This window comes from Pan troglodytes, chromosome X, assembly GCF_028858775.2.
Source record: "Pan troglodytes isolate AG18354 chromosome X, NHGRI_mPanTro3-v2.0_pri, whole genome shotgun sequence".
NCBI lineage: Eukaryota > Metazoa > Chordata > Mammalia > Primates > Hominidae > Pan > Pan troglodytes.
The window spans coordinates 23,032,215-23,040,215 of record NC_072421.2 but is presented as its reverse complement, the minus strand read 5'-3'; the positions used below and the strand labels follow the sequence as shown (position 1 = coordinate 23,040,215).

The window sequence follows — 8,001 nt, the reverse complement described above, 5'->3', positions numbered from 1 at the left end:
AATTTTTTTTTCTAATTCTGTGAAGAATGATGGTGGTATTCTGATGGGGATTCCATTGAATTTGTAGATTGCTTTTGGCAGTATGGTCATTTTCACAATATTGATTCTACCCATCCACGAGCGTGGGATGTGTTTCCATTTGTTTGTGTCATCTATGATTTCTTTCAGCATTGTTTTATAGTTTTCCTTGTAGAGGTCTTTCAACTCCTTTGTTAGGTATATTCCTGAGTATTTTTTTTTTTTTTTTTGCAGCTATTGTGAAATGGATTGATTTCTTGATTGGATTCTCCACTTGGTCACTGTTAGTGTATAGAAGAGCTACTGATTGTGTACATTAATCTTGTATCCGGAGACTTTGCTGAATTCTTTTATTAGTTCTAAGAGCTTTCTAGAGGAGTCTTTAGGGTTTTCAAGATAAATGATCATATTGTCAGCAAACAGTGCCAGTTTGACTTCCTCTTTACTGATTTGGATGCCCTTTATTTCTTTATCTTGTCTGATTGCTCTGGCTAGGACTTCCAGTACTATGTTAAAGAGGAGTGGTGAGAGTGGGCATCCTTGTGTTTTTCCATTTCTCAGAGGGAATGCTTTCAACTTTTCCCCATTCATTATTATGTTGGCTGTGGGCTTGTCATAGATGGCTTTTATTACATTAAGGTATGTCCCTTGTATGTGGGTTTTGCTGAGAGTTTTAATCATAAAGTGATGCTGGATTTTGTCTAACGCTTTTTCTGCATCTATTGAAATGATCGTGTGATTTTTGTTTTTAATTCTGTTTATGTGGTGTATCACATTATTGATTTGCATGTGTTAAACCATCCCTGCATCCCTGATATTTATCTTTTTGATATGTTGTTGGATTTGGTTAGCTACTATTTTGTTAAGGATTTTACCATCTATGTTGATCAAGGATATCGGTCTGTAGTTTTCTTTTTGGTTATGTCCTTTCCTGGTTTTGGTATTAGGGTGATGCTAGCTTCATAGAATGAATTAGGGAGGGTTCCTTCTTTCTCTGTCTTGTGGAATAGTGTCAAGAGGATTGGTACCAATTCTTCTTTGAATGTCTGGTAGAATTCTGCTGTGAATCCGTCTGGTCCTGGGCTTTTTTTTTTTTGTTGGTATTTTTTTTTTTTAATTAGTCAACTGATATATTTAAGGACAAAATTACATGAATACAATAATTGTTCATTATTTGATCTTTAAATTTAAAATTTTATATATTCTTTTTTTAAATTTTATTATTATACTTTAAGTTTTAGGGTACATGTGCACAATGTGCAGGTTTGTTACATATGTACACATGTGCCATGTTGGTGTGCTGCACCCATTAACTCGTCATTTAGCATTAGGTATATCTCCTAATGCTATCCCTCCCCACTTCCCCCACCCCACAACAGTCCCCAGTGTGTGATGTTCCCCTTCCTGTGTCCATGTGTTCTCATTGTTCAATTCCCACCTATGAGTGAGAACATGAGGTGTTTGGTTTTTTGTCCTCGCGATAGTTTGCTGAGAATGATGGTTTCCAGCTTCATCCATGTCCCTACAAAGGACATGAACTCATCGTTTTTTATGGCTGCATAGTATTCCATGGTGTATATGTGCCACATTTTCTTAATCCAGTCTGTCATTGTTGGACATTTGGGTTGGTTCCAAGTCTTTGCTATTATGAATAGTGCTGCAATAAACATATGTGTGCATGTGTTTTAATTGCCATTTCAATCTTGCTGTTTGTTATTGGTCTGTTCAGGGTATCTAATTCTTCCTGATTTAAGCTAGGAGGGTTGTATTTTTCCAGGAATTTATCCACCTCTTCTAGATTTTCTAGTTTATGTGAGTAAAGGTGTTCATAGTAGCCTTGAATGATCTTTTGTATTTCAGTGGTGTCAGTTGTAATATCTCCTGTTTCTTTTCTTAGTGAGGTTATTTGGATTTTCTCTCTTCTCAGTTAATCTTGCTAATGGTCTATCAATTTTATTTACCTTTTCAAATAACCAGCTTTTTGTTTCATTTATTGTTTGTATTTTTTTTTGTTTCAATTTCATTCAGTTCTGCTCTAATCTTGGTTATTTCCTTTCTTCTGCTGGGTTTGGGTTTGGTCTTTTCTTGTTTCTCTAGTTCTTTAAGTTCTCTAGTTCTCTAGCCTTAGATTGTCTGTTTGTGCTCTTTCAGACTTTTTGATGTAGGCATTTAGGGCTATGAACTTTCCTTTTAGCACCACCTTTTCTGTATCGCAGAGGTTTTGATAGGTTGTGTCATTTTTGTCATTCAGTTGGAAGAATTTTTAAATTTCCATCTTGATTTCGTTTTTGACCCAATGCTCATTCAGGAGCAGATTATTTAATTTCCATGTATTTGCATGGTTTTGAAGGTTCCTTTTGAAGTTGATTTCCGGTTTTTTTTCACTGTGGTCTGAGAGAGTGCTTGTTATAATTTCAGTTTTCTTAAATTTACTGAGGCTCATTTTATGGCCCATCATATGCTGTGTCTTGGAGAACGTTCCATGCACTGTTGTATAGAATGTGTATTCTGTGGGTGTTGGATGAAATGTTCTGTATATATCTGTTAAGCCCATTTGTTCCAAGGTATAGTTTAAATCCATTGTTTCTTTGTTGACTGTCTGTCTTGATGACCTGTCTAGTGCTGTCAGTGGAGTATTAAAGCCCACCACTATTATTGTGTTGCTATCTATCTCATTTCTTAGGTCTATTAGTAATTGTTTTATAACTTTGGGAGCTCTGATGTTAGGTGCATATATGTTTAGGATTATGATATTTTCCTGTTGGACAAGGCCTTTTACCATTATATACTGTCCCTCTTTGTCTCTTTTAACCACTATTGCTTTAAAGTTTGGTGTGTGTGTTTTTTTTTTTTTTTGAGATTCAGAAATATTTTATTAGAAAAGTAATGTACATTCATTGTAACATCAGCTTTTATTTCTGTGTACTGTATGAGCTTCCCAAAACCGTTCTCCAAAGTTAACCATTTAAAACTCATTCATGTATTTTATTATGCATCCTACAACAAAGACTAAGAAGTAGGCAAGAATGACTATAAAACACAGCCTAATTACAGAAAAGTGAATCTATTTTTACATGAAAACATTTTGATACCAATTTTGTGTTTATTGAAGGATTTTTCTCATGCATATTATCCAAGATTTTTTTCTGTCAGAGTATTAGTTGCCTAGGATTGCTATAACAAATTACCACAAACTGGATACCTTAAAACAGCAGAAATATATTCTCTCACCATTCTGGAGGCTAGAAGTGCAAAATCACGTTAGCAGGGTTGACAACTTCTGGAACTCTGAGGGAGAATCTGTTCCATGCATTTTTCGTATCTTCTGATGGTTGCCATGATGTATCACCCCAATCTGTGCTCCAGCTTCATGTGGCATTCTCTCCTGTGTCTCTATCTTCTCTTCTTTTTATTTTCCTTTTTTTTTTTTTTTTTCAGACAGACTCTCGCTCTGTTGCTCAGACTGGAGTGCAGTGGCGCCATCTCAGGTCACTGCAACTTCCACCTCCCGGGTTCTAGTGATTCTTGTGCCTCAGCCTCCTGGGTAGCTGAGATTACAGGCACACACCACGATGCCTGGCTAATTTTTTGTATTTTTAGTAGAGATGAGTTTTCGCCATATTGGCCAGGCTGGTCTTGAACTCCTGTACCTGAAGCTATTCACCCGGCTTGGCCTCCCAAAGTGCTGGGATTACAGGTGTGAGCCACCACACTGGCCCTGTCTTCTCTTACAAGGAACACCAGTCATGTTGGATTAAGGGCCTGCCCTACTGCAGTATGACCTCATCTTAGCTACTTACAACCCCAATGACGGTATTTCCAAATAAGGTCACATTCTCGGACTCTAGGAAGTACATGAATTTTGAGGGGACACTGTTCAACCCAGAGCATTCAGTTTCTATTTAACATAAAAAATAATTCCCATACTATAAAGGATGAAAAAATGACTTATGAAATAGGTGAATGGTTGTTGAATATACAAATGTGATCTTTTATTTTCCAATTACGTACAGGGATAAGAATTTTTGGGGAATATGTCTCATTCGCAAATATGTGTTGCAGGCAAAGAGAAATTTATACATTCTTCAAGTAGGATTCAGAGAATTAACCTAGTTGCATTCTCTTGTTTCTATTTGAAGCATATTGTTCTCCAGATTTTTTTTTTTCTAATTCTGATTTCCCTGTAGGATTGTTCAGATTTAAATAAAGCCTGTAAAGCAGAAGTAGTAAACAAGCCTGGGTACTAAAGTTAAATATTACAGAGGTAGATAAAATAAGTCTGAGGTAAATTCGTGTATTTAATTCTTATCTATTTTGCCCATACAGTTATGCTGATATTTCATTCACTTGGATCCACCAACTTAAAATTTGTAACCATAATGGAGAACCTTTTTTCTGTATTTGAAAAATGTTTACTGAGCAAATCAATGGTATAAATATGATTTCAAGGATATCTATTTAAGAGAATATTTATTTATGTGTACCGTTAATCAACATGTCCCCTTCCATACCCCAAGTGCCCTTTGACTAATTATCTCCAACTCATCCTTCAGGTCACAATTCAAGTATTATGTTCTCATACCTGGTTTCTGACAACAGATAAAATCCTTACTAGATGCTCTTACAGTACCAAGTACGACTTGTTTGTAGTATTTGCCACTATGTCCATTTTATATTGATTTTTGTGATTATAATTAACATAATTTTCCTCTACTAAACTCTACAGGACATGTACTGTGGGCCATGTATATTGTACTTATCTTTGCTTTTCTAATGACAAGTTCAGTACTTGCTTGATTTTACCTTTTTACTTTGCTTTCAGTTATTGATGAATAACTGAATAAATTAGAAGTACATATTACATATAAAAAGTTGACATGTGAATTATGAATCAATCTCATCAATTTGTTAAAGAATCTTCTACCAAGTACTCTTTTCTTGAATAAACTTTTACCCTTATTACAGTTACCATATCTTTGTAACACCGTTAAGGGAGCATTGATTTTACTATATTAAATAGTTTTCTATTTCGAATAGACTTGGCTGAATTATTTTGATTAGCTCAATTAAAACATATAAGATTCTAATAAAAGACTTTATTATGTACTAAAAGCATTGTGAGCTATTATTAAATAAATTGACATGAAATATAAGTTTTGTCAAACAATTCGCTGTAAGGATTTTACATTTTTACTTTGCTATATATGAACAAAATGGCCCATATCGTACTGAAAAATCTCTTTGAAATAATAGACTATAATTTGAAAAATGAAATTTTATCAGTATAACACGTATTTAAACTAATATTTTAAAATTTAAAATTTGTAAAAAGCCTACATTTGACAAAGCTATAGTAATTATTCACAAGTAGGGACGTTAAAATTCATCCATAATCATCATCATTTGAGCCAGAGAAAGACTGTTGCAAATATCTAAGTTCAAAATTTAGGACATGCAGGTATGATTTGACAGCTTGAGTTTACATATTTAGATAAACACAACATAGTATTATTTAAATAAAATTTCCTGGCCAGAGGAAGGACTGCATTTCAAGAGTCCAATATGATGCAAAGATTAACACATTTTTCCAGTCTTGAGATGCTGCTGCTCCCTGAGTGGAACTTTCTCTGTCATGGTAATATTTCCTACAGTTTCTTTTTGAGGGGAAAAAAATGCTAAATGCTATCACTTTTCAGACTGTCCCACACTTAGACCTATATCAAGGCGTTCAGGAACATAACACGAGTAAAGATTAGAGAAATTGTGAGAAAAAAATGTGAAGAATAAGATGATGGTAACTTATAATTTGATAGCTCCTCGAAGATTGGCTGAGCACCCTCTAGGGCTATCTTGTACATCCTGATCTTGTGGACTAAGTACCTTCTTGTGTATCAATTCTCACATTAAAGGAGCTCTTCTCATAGAGACTTCTTCCGTGTTTTCATGATCTGAACCCAGTTGCAGTGTTTTCATCACTTGCTGTCTAACACTTAGGTTAAACCTTTCTGTCGTGCTTATTCTAAGCAAAAATCTTTTGACGATGCAATCCTCTAGTGAATGGAAGGAGAGGGCAACAAGGCAACCACCAGGTCTCAGAAACTTCTGAGCTGTCTTCAGTCCTGTGCAGAGTTCATTGAGCTCATTGTTCACAAATATGCGAAGAGCCTGGAAAGTCTTGGTGGCAATATGAGTAGATCGTTGTAGCAAGTCTTTTCGTGCATAAATAGCAGAGGGAGGAAATGCTCCTGTGATGATGCTGGCAAGCTGCTTGGTTCTGGTGATGGGGTAGATGCTGTGTGCTGAAGGGATTTTCTTGGCATGCTTCTCTTCCCCATATGTTCTTAGGATAGATGCAAGTACCTGTTGATCTAAAGCATTCACAACATTAGCAGCAGTGGGCATGTCAGGGTACCTGCCACCATCCATCCTCATGATCCTCATGTCTAAGGGGCCATCTTTCTGAAGGGAAAACCCTCTTTCGGGAGTATCAAGTTGTATGGAGGAACACCCAAGATCCATAAGAACTCCATCAGTAGTCCCTGGCTGCACTCCAGCCTTCATTAATAAGGCTTCAGCCTGGCTGAACTAGCCCAGCATAGCTCGGATTTGTTTAGGATACAACTCTGAAAGATGTTCAGCTAATGCAGAAGCTGTTGCGTCTCTGTCCAAGGCATACAGAACAACATCTGACTCCTTCTGTAGAATAGCTTTTGTGTGCCCTCCTGAACCAAATATCATATCTAGAAAAACCTGTCCTTTTTGTGGTGACAAACAATGAACAACTTCATCCACCATTACTGGAATATGTAATTTACCAATAGTTTCAAAATCTCTATCTTGAGATCTGTTTAACTCCTGGGCTTGAGTTTGATCTGTTTGCTCCTGGGCTTCATATTCTTTACATTTTTCTGCTGTAGTATGTATTCTTTTTGGCCAGACACCTAAATTAGGTATGCCAGATTCCAAACAACATGAAAGACATTCTTTATACATTCTACAAAAATATGGATATTGAAGCATTCTGTAGGTCAACAAATCTAAGGCACGAAGACTTCTCAGTTGGCCTCTAACTTGGGCCAGCAACTACCACTACGGTGCCGGAGAACCTGAATTTGCCCACTTTAAAGTTTGTTTTGTCTGATATAAGAATAGCTACCCCTGCTTCCTTTTGGCGTCCATTTGCATGAAATCCCTTTTTCTACCCCTTTACTTTAAGTTTATGTGAGTCCTTATGTGTTGGGTGAGTCTCCTGAGGCAGCAGATGGTTGGTGAGTTCTTATCTAATCTGCAGTTCTATATCTTTTAAATGGAGCATTTAGGCTATTTACATTCAATGATGCTATTGAAATGTGAAGTAGCATTGCTTTCATTGTGTTCTTTGTTGCCTGTGTACTTTGGTTTTTTGTTTGTTTTTTGTTTTTGCTTTTATATTTTTGTTGTATAGGTCCTGTGTGATTTATGCTTTAAAGGGGTTCTGTCTTGATGTGTTTCCAGGATTTGTTTCAAGACTTAGGACTCCTTTTAGCAGTTCTTGTAGTGGTGGTTTGGTAATGGTGAATTCTCTCAGCATTTGTTTGTCTGAAAACGACTGTATCTTTCCTTCATATATGTTACTTAGTTTCGCTGGATACAAAATTTTTGGCTGATACTTGTTTTGTTTGAGGAAGCTGAAAATAGGTCCCCAATCCCTTCTAGCTTGTAGGGTTTCTGCTGAGAAATCTGCTGTTAATCTGATAGGATTTCCTTTATAGGTTACATGGTTCTTCTGTCTCACAGCTCTTAAGATTCTTTCCTTCGTCTTAAATTTGGATAACCTGAAGACAGTGTGCCTAGGCGAAGATCTTTTTGTGATGAAGTTCCCAGATCTTCTTTGTGCTTCTTGTATTTGGGTGTCTAGGTCTCTTGCAAGGCCAGGGAAGTTTTCCTTGATTATTCCCCCAAATATGTTTTTCAGGCTTTCAGAATTCTCTTCTTTCTCAGGTA

The 8,001-nt window shown here is 36.2% G+C and overlaps 1 pseudogene; it reads right to left on the bottom strand.

Moving 5' to 3' along the window:
* Window positions 1–5,762: 5,762 nt before the first annotated feature.
* Window positions 5,763–7,174, bottom strand: LOC100612555 (12S rRNA N4-methylcytidine (m4C) methyltransferase-like; annotated as a pseudogene).
* Window positions 7,175–8,001: the final 827 nt, after the last annotated feature.